This window comes from Peromyscus maniculatus, chromosome 5, assembly GCF_049852395.1.
Source record: "Peromyscus maniculatus bairdii isolate BWxNUB_F1_BW_parent chromosome 5, HU_Pman_BW_mat_3.1, whole genome shotgun sequence".
Lineage (NCBI taxonomy): Eukaryota > Metazoa > Chordata > Mammalia > Rodentia > Cricetidae > Peromyscus > Peromyscus maniculatus.
The window spans coordinates 125,446,397-125,462,768 of NC_134856.1; the positions used below are offsets into that span (position 1 = coordinate 125,446,397).

The 16,372-nt window shown below is 47.5% G+C and overlaps 1 long non-coding RNA gene across 3 annotated transcripts; it reads right to left on the bottom strand.

Moving 5' to 3' along the window:
• Nucleotides 1–2,872: 2,872 nt before the first annotated feature.
• Nucleotides 2,873–16,061, bottom strand: LOC143273482 (uncharacterized). Of its 3 annotated transcripts, none has more exons than XR_013051609.1 (4): nt 13,210–16,061; nt 12,061–12,117; nt 7,206–7,360; nt 2,873–3,979 (listed from the first exon to the last, which is right to left on the bottom strand). It is a non-coding gene; the product is annotated as an uncharacterized LOC143273482 (long non-coding RNA). The 3 variants fall into 3 exon arrangements; XR_013051608.1 differs by lacking the exon at nt 2,873–3,979 and adding an exon at nt 11,363–11,539 and having other exon boundaries at nt 6,848–7,360; XR_013051607.1 differs by lacking the exon at nt 2,873–3,979 and having other exon boundaries at nt 6,848–7,360.
• Between the last annotated feature and the right edge of the window lie 311 nt (nt 16,062–16,372).

Consider the following 16,372-nt stretch of genomic DNA (forward strand, 5'->3'; position numbering starts at 1 on the left):
TAGCCAGATGAGCCAAGTAAGACATGTTGACTGCATGCTTGCCTGTTTATCAAATAAGTGTTGTCCTTGGTCACAAAGGCCACATGAACTTCCCTGCCAAAGTCCACTGTTCACCCGTAGTCCTTCCTAAGATCACCCGTGATTCTGAGCTCAAAGCATGTTTCCCCTCATTTTAAGCAATACCTAGGTTCCTGGGATGTCACACAGTTATGGAGCTTTGTGGTTTTTAGCTGTTCTCTGTGCACTGGCAGAGCTCCCATTGAGGGATCCCTGGAACTGATTTGCAGTAATTATCATCAGTCTCTCTGGCTTCTCTTTTGTTGCAAAGGGGGTTTTGGAAATGTGATAGACAGACCATCTTCACAAGTGCCCCGCTGAGTTCCAGTTCAAAGCACAGTCAGCGGTCAAGACATTGTAGGACAGTGAGGTGCCCAGGGCTGATTGAGAGCATCATTAGCATATTAATCATATACCTGAAATTAATTAAGGCCAACCTAGGGACTAAAGAGTGCCAGGCCAAACAGAATGTAGTGTGATGATGGTATGTGGTCGCTGTTTACACCATTGCATCTTCCACTAGCAAAACACTTCACAATGGCAACTGATGTCCCCTCCGCTATTTTAAATGAGTATCAGGGCAACCTCACACATCTGTGTCTGATTCTTACTCTGAGGAAACAAGTGCTATAGTTTGTGTCTTAAATGTCTCTCAAAGGCTCATGGGGTAACAAGTTGGTCCCCAAAGCCGTGGTGCTATTGGGATTTGACAAAAACTGTTTAGAGTTAAACCCTAGTGGAAGAAAGTTGGGTCACTAGGAAGGTACCCTTAAAGGGGACATTGAGGTCATAGCCTCACTTTTCTCAATCACTCACTTCCTGGCTCCCATGACCACTGTCATCATATGCTACCATACCACAGGCCTAAATCGATGCAGACAGTGATGCGGAACTGAAACCTTTCCTTTCCGTTTGGGTGTTTTGTCTCCGCAGCAGAAAGCTGACTAACACACAGAGGCCCAGTGACATTAGGTAATTACCTTAGTCCAACCCTGCTGCAACAACAAAATACCTTCAATGAAGTGATAAGTAATCTCAATGTATTCCCCACGGTCCTGTAGTCTATGGGAAGTCGAAAGTGAAGGTATCAAATGACCAAGTGTGGAGGAAGGGCTTCACTCCCCTTCCTGGGTCCTCATGGGGGCGGGTGTGTGTGGAAGGATTAAAAGGGGTAAATGTGTTTCCTCGTAGCTTTTTATAAGGTCCCTGATACCATGGTTGAGAATGGGGCATCACAGCCTAATCGACCCCCAATGACCTCATCCAGTCACGCTAGCACTTTAGGGTTTAAATTCGATGCGTAAGCAATAAAACCACAGCAGTGATAATCCCTAAAAGGACAAAGGAGACAAAGGCCATGATCCCAGAGGCATAGCCTTGGGATGGCAGGGCTTGGAAGCAGAGCTGGTGGTAGCTCCTGAGTCACCACCCACATCACGTCCTAGGACTGCACGGTGGAGGTATTCACACTGGAGACGGGACAAAGAAAGTCTGTCATCTTCGTCAATGACCAGCTGTGATCTTGGCAAGTCACTCTGCAGTTACACGCCCCCCCAACCCCAACACTTGTCATTTCTAAGAGTGAAGACGACAAGCCAGGCATGGTAGCTCATGCCTATAATCCCAGCATGCAGAGGCTGAGGTAGGAAGGTTGCCAGTTCAAGGCTAGTCTGGGCTACTTATCAAAACTCTGTCAATACAAAATAAAATAAATTAACAAAAAGGGAGGGGGGTTCTTAGGTCCATTCTTAATTTTACCTACTACAGGTACAAATGATGGGTTAAAACTGTATTTGTCAGCAAAAGGTACCAAAGATGGATTTTTCTAAAATTTGTCACAAGTATATTGACTGTATTTTCCAGAAATGGGCATATGTAGGCTGGGGATGTAGGTTAATTGGTAGAGTACTTGTCCAGCGTTCAGGAAGCTCTGGGTCCAATTCCCAGTATGGCATGAAAGCAGGTATGGTGGTACGTGCCTGTAATCCTAGCACTTGGGAGGTGAAGGCAGGGTTAGAAATGCAAGGTCATCTTTATCTATCTAAGGATCTAGAGGCCAACCTGTGGCTGCTGGAAATTTTGTAGAAAGAAGGGCCAGAGACAGGCAGGGAGAAGAAGAAAGAAGGGAAGGAAGAAAGGAGGGAGGGAGGGAAGAAATTGAATACATGTTTATCAAGTGGATGGGGTGAGCTCAGCACCAGAGGGCATTTGTCTTTGTAACAGGATAAAAGGTGGACAGAGCCCAGTGCGAGCCAGTCAGAGGGCAGGGGGTGTGAGCCAGTCAGAGGGCAGGGAGCAGAGCAGTAAGAAGCTTGCTCAGACTTTCCAGCTTCTGTAAAACTGCCAGTTAGTCTTTCTCCTGCCTCTTATATTATTGGTTGGTTTTCTCAGAACCAAGCGCGTGTGGTTTGGCTTTACCGACAGAGTTACAACCCAAACACCTGGGCTGTGGCTAGCCTTAAGCTTGCCAGGGGCCCTAAGCCTGCCTCTCAGGGTATCTACTCGGCACCAGCAGGGAAAGTGCCAGAGCAGAGCAGAAGTTCACCCTGGACACATTAGTGCCCTCCCTTCTCACCTCATGTTGATATCCAGGGCTCAGCAGGTCGGCATCCGCACTCTGTCAGAGTGTTGAAGATCCCAACTGTTTAAACTATAGTCTTTGGCACTGAATCGTAGTAAGGTTGCTACCCAGACTCTACAAGGGAACGACTCCTTTGCCTCCCAGCCCCCTGAAAAACCACAGGCCCATTGCTACAGCTCAGAGCAATCCCCCTGCCAGCATTGTTCATCACCAGAACAGACTAATTTACAAGTGTTTCGAGCTAACTTGTTTTGTTTACTTCAGTGGGTCAAGTCTTCGGAGAGAAACCAGGTATTACATAAGATGTGAACATGGCTCTTTTGTGGCAGGAACAGTCCCCCCTCCGGTTCCTCAGGCACAGCTTTCTACCTAGCAAGGTATAAATCACTGGTCTCTAACCCATATTACTTTCTAGAAGGTGTAGACGGCAGAGTTCAGCTCTGAGCACCCACATTGGGAGGTTCCCATTAATCTGTAACTCAGCTGCAGAGCATCTGAAGCCTTTGGCCTGCTCAGGCTCCTGTACTCACATACTCACATGCAGACATGCACACCTACATACAATTACAAATAATATAAGGAAATCCTCTTTTAAATATGTACTTGTATATGGGCAAAGTGGTTCAGGGGACAAAGACGCTTGCTGGCATAGCAAACAACCCGAGTTTGCTCCTGAGAATCCACATGGTGGAAGGAGAGAATCGACTCCCACGCGTTGTTCTGTGACCTCCACACATGTAAAACATTTTCAAATATACCCTTTCACCCAAAATTACTGCCTGAATCTCAGGACTTGGAAAATAAACCTTGAAGACATGACTGAAGAAAAGGCCAAACACTTTAGAAAATTATTACATGAAAAACAACATGGAAACTCTTTACATTACTTCTCCTGGGGAAGAGATGAACGAATGTCCATCCCGACAGAACAGAGTAAGGATTCTATCCATGTCCACCTTGGTGAGCTGATGCATTTATGGGGCTTGCTTACAGGAAGGTGGATGAGGAGTTACTGGCAGAGCTTGGGTGACCCTAAAACAGCTCCGTCACCACCGAGTCCTGCCCACCGTGTGTGATGAGCTCACGGAAGCTGCCTCATAGGGTCCTTTTCAGTTAAGCCCCACTTCCAATGCTCTGCAGCATCTCCCACAATCCTGATGGGAGCAGGTGGGAGAACTGGCTGGAATCCCAGATCTTGTGCCCTGCCCTTCTTTTTACTGGGGAGTGTCAACAGCTCCATAATTGTTACGACGGACTTCGCTGTCACCCTATTGGTCTCCTTCTTTCATGGCCCTGATGACTGGCTAATGTTATCTCTACTCCATGATGGTCAAGGGTACGCTAGAAAGAAAGAAAAAAAAATTACAAACAGACACTAACTTTTATAGTTTTATACGATTAGCAATTGTTCTTCCAAGCACCCAAGTTTATGTCAGGCCATTGAAAGTGGCTTAAGAGCAAACCGCCACTGGAGTAATAACAAGTCATGACACAACCAGACATCTGTGTAGCACTTGAGAGTCGGCCAAGCCCTTTCACGCCTATCACGCTTGTACCTCCCCCCAGCAAGGTCACGCTCATCATGCTTGTGCGGCCATGACCTTCCTATGCTCATTTCATAGATTAGTCACCATAACCAAAACGGCCATAGGAGATTTGTATCCTATTCCTCCAAATAAAAATCTAAATCTCTGTTATTCTTCCCCAAAGAAGTCTCCCCAGTGTCTGGCCTTTTGAGAATATGTAGTGGAGAATTGTCAATTCAGAGCCAGCTAGTTATCTCAGTGGATTAGCGGGCTCGCCGTGGATCCTGACCACCTGAATTCTATCCCTGGATCACATGTAAAGGTGGAAAGAGAGAGGTGACTCAAAGAAAGTCCTCTGACCTCCACATGTACCATGGCACGAGTCCCTCAACCCCACATAATAATTTTTTCTTTGGCTGTTACCTTTTTTGTTTGTTTGTTTTTGCTTTTCTCAAGACAGGGTTTCTCTGTGTGGCCCTGGCTGTCCTGGAACTCTCTTTGTAGACCAGGCTAGCCTCGAACTCACAGAGATCCACCTGCCTCTGCCTCCCAAGTGCTGGGATTAAAGGTGTGCACCACTGTCACCTGACCCAAATATTATTTTTTTTTTAATTTAAGGAATCACTAATTTTCAGAAATATCATATTTCTGGAACTGTTCATGAACTAATTTTTAATGAGTGAAGCATCATTGTGAAGCTCAAAAGACTAATAGTTCTTCTTGGGCTTTGAAAGCACACAGTGTTGTGTCCTTCCAATAATGTGCTCAGTAGAGGCTGGAGAGATGGCTCAATGGTTAGCAGCACATGCTGTTCTTACAGTGGACCAAAGTATGGTTCCCAGCACCCAAGTCAGGCAGCTCAGAGCCATCTGTAACTTCAGGAGACTCCAAACCACTGGCATCCTCGGGCACCTACACTAATATGCACATAGCTACACACAGACAAACACATGGATACATAATTAAAAATAGTAAAAACAAATCTTTTAAAAAATACTAATGTATTCAACAACCAACCATATTCACTCCAGTTCTCTGGGGTGAAAATTCTTTGGCTCTCCTATAGTCTGCCTCCGTCCATCATCTCACGACATCTGTCTCCAATATGCCTCCAAGGGAAGCGACAACAAGTTCTGGGTGTATATATAGCTGTGTGCTGTGAGAGGCGGTGAGGTCACAAGTGGTTTTCTAATAAGAGTGTGCAGGAGTCACTGCCCTGTTCGCTTGGCACATTTTGGAACCCGTCATTTCATAAACCACCAAGGAGCCACTGAGGGTTTCCCTCTGCAGGCCCAGCAAGGGGAAGACAGGCATGACCTTGACCTCGAGAGAAGGAAGACAGAGATTTTCTGGCAGTTAATTGTCTCCCCAGTTAGGATTGTAATCTTTGGTCACCCCTTGTTTTCACTCCTAGGTTCCTACCTGGCAAGTAATCAATCAGTTAAGTCAATGTCTGTTAGAAGGGAAGGAGGGAAGGAGGGAGAAGATGGGGAGGAGGGAAGGAGAGGAGAGGGAGGAGGGGAAGGAGAGGAGAGGGAGGAGGGGAAGGAGAGGAGAGAGAGGGGAGGAGAGGAGAGGGAGGAGGGAGAAGACGGGAGGAGGGAAGGAGAGGAGAGGGAGGAGGAGGGGGAGGAGGGGAAGGAGAGGAGAGGGAGGAGGAAGGGGAGGAGAGGAGAGGGGGAGTAGGGGAAGGAGAGGAGAGGGAGGAGGGGGAGGAGGGGAAGGAGAGGAGGGGGAGGAGGGGAAGGAGAGGAGAGGGAGGAGGGGAAGGAGAGGAGAGGGAGGGGAGGAGAGGGAGGAGAGGAGAGGGAGGAGGGGGAGAGGAAGGAGAGGAGAGGGAGGAGGAAGGGGAGGAGAGGAGAGGGAGGAGGGGAAGGAGAGGAGAGGGAGGAGGAGGGTGAGAGGAAGGGGAGGAGAGGAGAGGGAGGAGGGGAAGGAGAGGAGAGGGAGGAGGAGGGGGAGAGGAAGGAGAGGAGAGGGAGGAGGAAGGGGAGGAGAGGGAGGAGGGGGAGAAGGGGAAGGAGAGGAGAGGGAAGAGGAGGGGAAGGAGGAAAGAGAAGGAGGGAGAAGAGGAGGGAGGAGGGGGAAAGGAGAGGAGAGGGAGGAGGTGGAGGAGGGGAGAAGAGGAGGAGGGGAAGGAGAGGAGAGGGAGGAGGGGGAGGAGGGGAGAAGAGGAGGAGGGAGCTGGAGAAAAGGAACTGCAGAAAGAACAACAGGACTTGCTCTTCTAAGGCTGCCTCCAGGGAGGAACGGGTCCCCAGTGACCAGCTGTCAAAGTCAGTCCCTTCATCCTTCTCTTCTGGAAGTCAACACATCAGTTCAGAAGCAAATGTCTCCTTCTGCGTCACAAACAAGGCTATCTACTACTGGCAGGGAGAGCCATCACCATGGAGGAGGAAATCTCCCATCTCCCTCTGTGTCTAAACCCCTCCAGGTTCCCTCACGTGATCCAGAAGCCTGTTCAGCCTAGAGACTGCCACCCTGTTGGGGGTAGGGGGCTGTCCAGCTTCCCTGGAGTCTGTTCCTTCTGTCCTTCCTCCTGACATGCTGCTCTGGAACATGAGTCAGGCTCAACTCTCCACTTTCTTCTTTGCTCCAGAAGCCAAGGGACAGATGAGAAACTAATCCTGCTGCCTCTAGGTACCACATCTTCCAACCCTTGCCAGGTGAGTTATTGTTTCCAGTTTCCACTACACACACACACACACACACACACACACACACACACACACACACACACCCCTTCCTGACATTCTTAGTCTCCTCACACAGCTTGCATGGGGCTTAGGATATTGTGTTCTCTAGCTCCTCAGCTCCCTGGTGATCGCCTTCACTTCTGCCCATCCAGTTCTGCAGGGCCAGGCCCCTGGGAGGTGTATTCAGAGATGTCATTCTCTGATGTGGTCAGAATTGCTTCCTTCAGTTACCTATGAAAGACTACATACCCAGGTTAGGAACATTCATGACAGGGAATGCCTTAATAGAGTCACTCCACTTACTTACAGAATGTACCGGTTGGTTTTTGTCAGCTTGACACAAACCTAGACATATCTGGGAAGAAGAACTCTGATTGAGAAAATGTTTCCTTATGACTGGCCGGTAGGCAAGGCTGTAGAGCATTTTCTTGATTGATGACTCTTGTGGGGAGGGCCCAGCTCACTGTTGGTGGTGCCATCCGTGGTCAGGTCAGGCAGTCCTGGATGGTACAAGAAAACAGGCAATGAATAGGATATTCACAAGCCACAGTGGGCAAGCCAGTAAGCAATCCTCCCTCATGGTTTTTGCTTCAGTTCCTGCCTTGAGTTCCTGCCCTGACTTTCTTAGACGATGGACTGTGCCGTGGAAGAGGGAGTGAAAGACACCCTTCTCTCCCCAAGTTGCTTCCAGTCATGGTGGTTATCACAGCAACAGAAACGTAACTAAGACACAGGATCAACACTGGTCCCCTGTTTTGCAAAGCAGAGAGAGAGGATGAGCGGCGTCACTAAGCAACTTCTACAAACTAGAGCCTGCACAAGATGTCCCGTCACTACAACCTCCTTATTCTCAGGAGCAAACCTATAAAGGCAAGTGTTGGCGTAAGATTACCCACCTTCTCCCAGAAGAGAAAACTGAGATACAAAAGAGGTAAATACTTTAGTGGTGACCACGCTGCTGACCTACAGTGCAGTGGACACTGGGGACATGGAGTCTGTTAGTTCAGTTCTTGTAGACTTCCCTCCACTTGCCCAACATCCCACTCAAGTTCTTCATCTTTGCATATTGTATCAGCCTTTCTGGAACATCTAAGAGTACACTTGACAGTGTACTTTTTCTATCACCATTGAATTTATGAAGAACAAATATCTTTCATATTTAAAAAAAGCAAAAATGGCTGACCTGTGAAAATAAAAGATCCTTGATATTCACAGAATCATGGAAATTACAAAAGCAAACTATTTTATCAAAGTAAGCAAAAGTCCACCCATGCATAGTAGAAGTCTGGCTCCTCTCAAGATCTGTTTTGCAACTGATTCAGATTAAGGGAAGGCTCACAGAGAAACTTTAGCTTATGGACTCTATTAGAGGTTACTTACAAGTATGTGTTCTCCACATTTTTAATAATGGAACTCCAGGCATGTGAGACTACATTTTCCAGCTTCCCTTTCAGCCTGGATGTGACCCAGTTGCAGCCAATGGGATGTGAATAAAAGGTTCAATACCACTTTCAAGTCACTGTCCCATGGGAAAAATACCCGGTCACCTTTTCACGCTCTTCCTTCTTCATGCTGGCTGCATCTGCAGTGACTGTGTTGGACCCAGCCCAGCCTGCCTCACTTCTGGACTGTCACATAGAAGAATGTGAAACTTCTATCCTCTCTCCATTCAGGTATTTGGGGATTCTTCTGTTTTAATACCTCAGCCTGTGCCCTACCAAATACACAGGCTCAAGCTTTCCAATTGGGAGGATTGATAGCAGGGCACACACCTCAGCCATGAATTATTTAAGGCTTTTGTTCAATTCAGAGTTAACTACACATCAGTTGACTTAATAAACAGTTGATATTTCTGAACATCTGCTCCATTCAAGGAGCTGTACCTGGTACTGAGACATCTTATCTAACCCTCAAACCATGAAGATCAAACACACACACACAAACACACACACACACACACACACACACACACACACACACACACACACACAAAATGCCACAAACCAGCAGGCACACTGTTAACCCCCACACTGGTGGTCTCCATGGTGATCACTCAGACACACTTCATTCTTGATCTTCATCCATAACAATGCCCTGGCTCCAGGAACCTTCCAATTTGAGCCACGATTTGATGTCATTCAAATATGTTCTCCCTTGGTCAACTCACTTCCCTTTCACTTTAAATTTTCCAGTTATGAAATGGCCCTGATGGACCCATTCACATCTTTGGCCTTTTAAGACTTAGGCTCCCTGACAATTCCAACAGACATCCCTGTCTCTAGTCATGGAATTTATGGAAGAGTTCATGAAACAAAGCTAAAAAGCCCAAACACACTAAGGAAGTGCATTGATAAATATAGATTGATTCTAATTATATGGCATTGGTAAGAGAGTCTAGAATTGGTTCTTCAAATTAGTCAATTGGTTCATTGTTTGCTAAAGTGAAGCATAAAAATCTGCCTACAATAGGGGCCAACATTAAGGAAAACACACCCATGAAAAGGAGTTCCACCTATCATTTTGGATTAATTACATCTCCAAGCTAGTTAAGTTTCAAGACAGGGGAAATCCCCAAACGTATGTAGATTGAAGTAGTCTCAATAGCAGGGACCACATATAAGAGAGAGAGAGAGAGAGAGAGAGAGAGAGAGAGAGAGAGAGAGAGAGAGAGAGAGAGAGAGAGAGACTCTATGTTTAAATATGTAGTGTTCACTACCAGTCTAACTTAGAAACTGACTGTTGTTTGTGTTTGATGAGGTAACTCAAGCTGGCTTCAGACTCTTTAGGTAGCTGGAGCTGGTCTTGAACTGCTGACCCTCTGGCCTCCTCCTCTCAAGTGTTGGGATTATAGGCATGTGCCCCTATGCTCGGCAAAGATTTGTAATATTTTCGTGTGTGAAACAGGAACAGGGTACAGGATGTTTCCAAGTCCTTGATAAAGGACAGTGCCTAGCACACTACTTACCCCAGAGTGACAAATTATTAACTGTTGACTCACACAGAAACAAAATGCTGCCATTTGTTCTAGAGCAAAAATAAGAACCTAGGGCTAGGAATGCAGCTCAGTTAACAGAGTGCTTCCCTAGCATGCAGGAAGCCCTGGGCTCCATCCCCATCCACACATAAAAACCTATGGCAGTAGTGTCCACCTGTAAGTACAGCATCTGGGGAGTAGATGCAGAGAACTGGAAGTCCAAGGTCATCCTTGGCTGCATCCACTGCCTACATGAGATATTGTGCCAAGAAAGAAATGGGGAGAGGAGAGGAGGAAAAGGGAGGGAGGTGGAGAAAGAAACAGGGCAGAGAGTGATATGGAGGATACATAAAGACAATGCTTCCAGCTCAGAACACCCCCCCCCCTTCCCTTCAGAACAGATTTCAGAAATCAGCAAAGACACAACATGAAGTGAAGGGCATGTGTGGGAATGTTCTGAAACCAGGGATCCACAAGGATGTCAAGTCAGGAAAGAAAAATAATAATTCACTATGCTTTCCTGTGAGCAGGACAATGGAGAGGGTGCATCTTCACAGAGTCTCAGTGGATACATAAAGATCAGTCTCAGTCTAAGATGGGGAGTGATCCTCTGTGGTCAGGGTCAAGGAGACCTGTGCGGAAAATCTGTGAAGGACAGATAACTAGAGAGTATTGCAGAACAGGGGTAAATTGCATTAAAATTAGTGCATGATTTATATATGCCTATAATCTGCCAAAGAGCTATAGGCTTGGCCAGGATATTTCCATATGTTGTGGTAAATCATTTGGGAGGCCAACTGAGCATTTGTGGCATTTCAGAGATGCCAGCTTTGGCTAGGAGGCTGGCGGCTGCTGGGGGCAGTAACCTGCCTTGTGTGAAGAGAGAAATGGTGTCTAGCTCCAAGGGAGCAGATGGAAAGACCATGGGGCCTCCACATCTCCTCCCGTCTGCAGAGATGATGTTCTGGTATACCTGCGCTGGCACACGGACCAGACTGTTCCCTCTGCCCACGCAGCCAGCCTGGGTTGTCCCTTGGCTTTTTTGCTAACACAGAGAGGGACTGGGGCATCTAATTTTCACCAGTTCCCCCCTCACTGTTACAAAGCAGCTTAGTCACAGAGGAAGCATCCACCTCATCCCACAGAAGAACAAAGAATCCAAAGAGCTCCTGAGAGACAGAAAAGAAGGAAAACATGCCTTCCCTGAGTCCCTAACCTCTAGGCCATGGCTGGGTGCATAATAAGACGGGTTCTGTGATGCTTTCTCTCGAAAATCTTGTCTGTGAGGAAACGAGAGCCTTTCCAGAACCTATCCCCAGAGGACAAGGCTGCGCAGGAAACTCAGAACAGAGAAGTACGGTAAACAGTTCTCCTCTGGGTGCCCACCATCCTCATGGCATTCTCCAAGAGTCCCCGTCTTTGCTCAGCCATCCCTAAGTCCTCCCCTGTGTGAGAGAAACGAAAAAGGGTGACAGCATTGTCCCAGCACCCCGAAAACAAACCCAAGGAGAGCTGCAATGGCACCCACCCTGGTGACCAGATGGCTCCTCCTCAGTCAGCACTTCCTTGGGTGTCTGGACAAGCTCAGAGGCACCGGCAGGGAAAACACCTCGTGGTTGGCAAGTCACCAGCCTGGGCCTGGGCCTGGCCATCTGACCGGACAACGATACTAGCAGTGTGTGTGAGTCCTGGTTTCCCTGGACACCTAAAAAAAAAGCTCAGCTCAAGGCTGGCCATTTTCCCTCTATCCCCGGCTTTCACCACCAGGACAGCGTGAAATCTGAAAACCTGCGGTCAGCACAAGACAAACCAGAAGGCGAGAAGCCAGCACAAGATGTTTCCCCAGCAAGCCGCCTGGGGAGCGGGGCCTCGCCTTGCCCATGTGCTCGAGGTGTGGTGTCCAAAGTAAACCTTTTGAACTGGTTTTTTTGGAACCTCCAAAAAGACCCTGCACATCAAAGGGGATCCGATCCCCCGCGCTGCGCATGGCAGGCATTGTTAAGCATTTTGCATGAATCAGCCACCTTCTGAAAAAGAAAGGAAACGCAAAGCACATGGCCAGCCGTGGCCACAGCCGCGGCCCCAAGCACATGCGCAACACATGGCCTTGCCCAGCTCCGTAGATTCAAAGGGCCGCAGCCTCGGGAGCCTTTCTCTCGACTCCCACAGGCCGGGATACAATGGGGCCAGTTGTTGGAGATATCACACACCCTCCGACAGACCCACCTCTTAGGAGTCTGGGCAAACTCCGATTCCAGTCACAAGGGGATCCTGCTGGGCCACCTAAAAAAAAGAAAGAAAGAAAGTCAGGTTGATGCAGTCTGTGTTGAACAGAGAGGCCTGTGTGAGCCGTTGGCTCTGGGCCCAGAAAGCTACACTCCTGAGCAAGCTTCTGCATTGATGGCTTCCGCAGAGGACTCCAGACCCTGAGAAGACTAGTGGGTAGATTCCATGCCCTCAGACTTTCATCATCTACCTTCCTGGGTTTGTTTGGTTCCCTACAGATGGCTGTAGTGAGGGACAGAGCATACCCTACCCCCTCAGAGGTCACTGATGTCCCCACAGAGCCTAGATATTAAGGAGATTGTCTCCCCGCGGCCAACCTGTGAAGGAAGGCATCTCCAGGCCCTGACTAAACATCCATGCACCTGGTGAGAACGGCAGGCAGCTATTGTTGGAGGGCAGAGTGGAAGGAACCTGAGCTACTTTTCCCTCTCACTAACAACCTCCCCACAGGAGAAAAAGACCCGGCCCTGAGATTTTACTGGAGACAAATGGAACTGTTTGAAAGGGAGATGCTTTTCAAAAAAGCCATCCTCTCTGATGAGCAAAGTTCTAGGTTCAGGGAAAGAAAACGGTTTAAAAGCTGTGAATACAACTCAATTGGTAAGTTTTAATTAGCCGTTCAAAACTGCCCACATTCTGGGTTTCTAATTAATAGGCACGATTTCCGTTGAGTTCTACTTCAGTGAGAGCTATATAAAACCACTGAGTGGGTGACATCATTCCATTCAAAAAAGAACAAGAAGAAAAGAGAGGAATGCCGAGTTAGGAACGGAGAAAGCAAATGAACCGTTTCTCTTCTACACTTGTATAAATAAACATTGCTACCCACACCTCTTCCTGGGGTTTGTCAGTCCAAGACCAATCAACACCCTGCGTCAATTTAACACCTCCACTCCCTGAACCATGGGCCAGATAGTGTTTGTCCCAGTCAGACCATCCACAAATACTGGGGGATCAAGAAAAGAAAGTATTGGGGTGGGGACAAAGCCCTGGGTTCCACCCCCAAGTACACACGTAAGAGGGACATTAGACAGACACACAAGAGACAAAATCCTGAAGAATATTGTGTGGTATACATGATTTATTTACCCCTAGTCCTGAAAATGACGAGAAGGCGTCAAAGGGTTTCTTAGTCAGTGTTCTATTGCTGTGAAGAGACACCATGTCCACAGCAACTCTTAGAGAGAAAACATTTAATTGAGGTGGCTCGCTTACTGTTTCAGAGGTTCTGTCCATTATCATCATGGCAGAGAGCATGGCGGTGTGCAGGCAGACCTGGTGCTGGCTACATCTTGAGAAAAGACAACAGGAAGTGGGCTGTGACACTGGAGTAGCTTGAGCATAGGAAACCTCAAAGCCCAGCCCCACGGTGACACACTTCCTCAAACAAGGTGATATCTACTCCAACAAAGCCACCGCTCCTGATAGTGCCGTTCCTCATGAGCTCATGGGGGCCAATTACCTTCAGTCTACCACAAAGGGCTTCAACCAAAAAGAGACCTGAAAAAGAGAGAGAGAGAGAGAGAGGGAGGGAGATCCAGATTTGGGGGAAGAAGACATTTCTGGAAGCTTTATGAGTAGAGGACACAAGAGTAGCATGGTAATGGCTTAGAGGGCACATGACTCCAGCCTACAGGAGGCAGGCTGTTCTCCCTGGATGTGGACGGTGAGCAAAGAAGGCCTAGGGGATGCTGATTCTTGAAAGAGTGACACATGGTTTTGCATTGTCAGATGGAGCCACACCCAGTATGTGTCCTAGTGTTCTAGACCTCAGGCAGAGCTGCCCAGAAAGGTAATCTACTGGTCTGGGGTTTGCCACGGTCTCATGTGTGTACATATGCATGCACAATCACATTGCATGCACACATTTATATCCCCCCCATCCCCATCCTGCAACATTAGGACCCTCTTAGCAGAACACTTCCATGCTGGACAAAAACCTGATGCTGAAGATGCCACAGAAAGCAGCTCATGATGAGGAGACGGTGGTGACATTGATGAGGTAAGCCTATGCTATAGCAGACGCTGAGAACACATCCAGAGAGGGAGAAACACTCAAGCCTCGTTTCTCATCTACGCCCCATGGAGCTTAGGAGGAAACTTCAGTTCCCTCAGGAACCTCCAGGGAGCCCCTTAAAGAAGAAAAGACATTGAAAAGGAAACCTTCTAGAACACACCATGAGAGCCTTAGCACTTGCCCAGTTGCCTGATCAAGACCATCAACCATCTTCCAACATCCAGTGGTGGTCCCACCAGATGTCTATCTGTGAATCATGAACAAGATGACATCCTGGATCATCAATAGAGACTTATCTTGTTCTCTCCTTCCTGACAGATAGTTTTCTTATGGCTCTGGCTCCCCAAGAAGCCAAGCCATCCTCACCTTACTAAGTCATCATTGCAGTCAATCTTGCCTGGATCCAGTGGATCCATTTCTATCTGGTATACACTGGAATTTCCAGGTTAATATTAAATCTCCCCAACCCAAGGTTCTATGGTTAACTTAAACAAAAGAACCTTCGTGATCAACTTGATTCCCTACCCAACCTGCCTGGGAATGAAGTCTATCGTGCAGTCTCATTTTACCACTTGGCAAGAGCCCAGGTTGAATAAACAATTTCCATGAAACAATATAGCAAATTGCCTGTAAGACCTCAACCTTAAGGTAAGTGTTTCCAGTCAGGATGGTGAGGAATTCCTGCCACTGAAAGAAATAAGTTCCAGCCATCCCCATGAAGAGGGTACCTTGCCAACTAATAAGCTTCTTCTAGTTTGAAACAGTATGGCTGCCAGGCCAGCCTAGGGTGGGAAAAAGTAAGGGATTCACAAACTCCTTATTCCGGTAAGAGCCTATACTTCAAGGACAGCCATGAGCTGCAGAATGATCTTGGTCAATGGAAAAAGGCATCTGAGTTGATAGTCCCATAGATTCTGTCACCCAGCAACATCTTAGTTTGTGTGAGTGTACTCTGTGATGCTAACACCATATAACCTGACAATGCATTTCTCAGAAAGTTCCCACCATCCCTCGGTGTATCACTGCATGGTTGATCCTTGTTACCTGAGGCACTTCTGCTTGGTAAAGCCACCAACGTCATGAAATTAGCAGGTACCAAATCATCCATCCTAGAGAGCATGCAGGGCTGGGTTTCAGGGAGCATCTAATTATAACATTTTTGTCAATCAATACAAAATCTTGGTTTATGTTTAAAGGTAGCTTTATTTAAGAAACAGTGTGTTCAACAACTTTGTACTCCCTGCTAATACCTCTGAAGCTCTTGCTTGAAGGAAGCATGAACACAGTGACTCCCTCTTCTAGACACACTGCAGCCTTCTTGTGCCCAGCAGCCCATGACAGCATGTCGGCCCTGTGACTGGAGTGTTTTAAAAAGCAAAACTGCCCAATAAAAGCGCGCGCGCGCGCGCGCGCGCGCACACACACACACACACACACACACACACACACACACACACACACACTAAAATAAAAGGACATGGCACTAAATAAATGACAAAGAGAACTCCTGTTTGCAGAAGGAGAGCTGAAAGTGTCACTTTGTTCCACTTTAGCTGAGAACATGCTCATCCGGTAGCTCACATTGTGCTGAGCTCTGTGCATGTCCACACATGAACGTGGAGGCACTAACAGTACTGATCCATGGGCTGTAAATAAAAATTAGGAAGCAGCAAATTCATAAACATACAGTCTGCAAATGATAGGTGTGGAGGTAGGCTGAGCTGTAATTCTCTCCTGTAACATAGCAATTCTGTAAAAGAATCGGGCCAAACTGAGTGTGGTGGTTCGTCCCTGTCACCCCAGCCCTCCAGAAGAGGCAGCAAGAGAATCAGCATTTGAAAGTCATCCTTAGCTACATGAGTTTGAGGCCAGCCTGGGCTATGTGAGAGCCTGTCAAAAGAGAAGGAAGGAAGGAAGGAAGGAAGGAAGGAAGGAGGGAGGGAGGGAGGGAGGGAGGGAGGGAGGGAGGGAAGGGAGAGGCTGAAGAGATGGATCAGTGGTTGAGTACTGACTACTCTTCTAGACCTGGGTTCAATTCCCAAGCACCCATATGGCAATTTACAACTGTCTGTAACTCCAGTGGCTGGGGATTGGACACCATTACATATGCATGCAGCAAAACACCAATGTACACAGAATAAAAATAAACAAATTGTTAAAAAGAAAAAAAGAAAGAAAGAAATGAAGCCAAACTAGAGGCTCAAATATTTTGTCACTTATTAAGTCAGAGTGTCT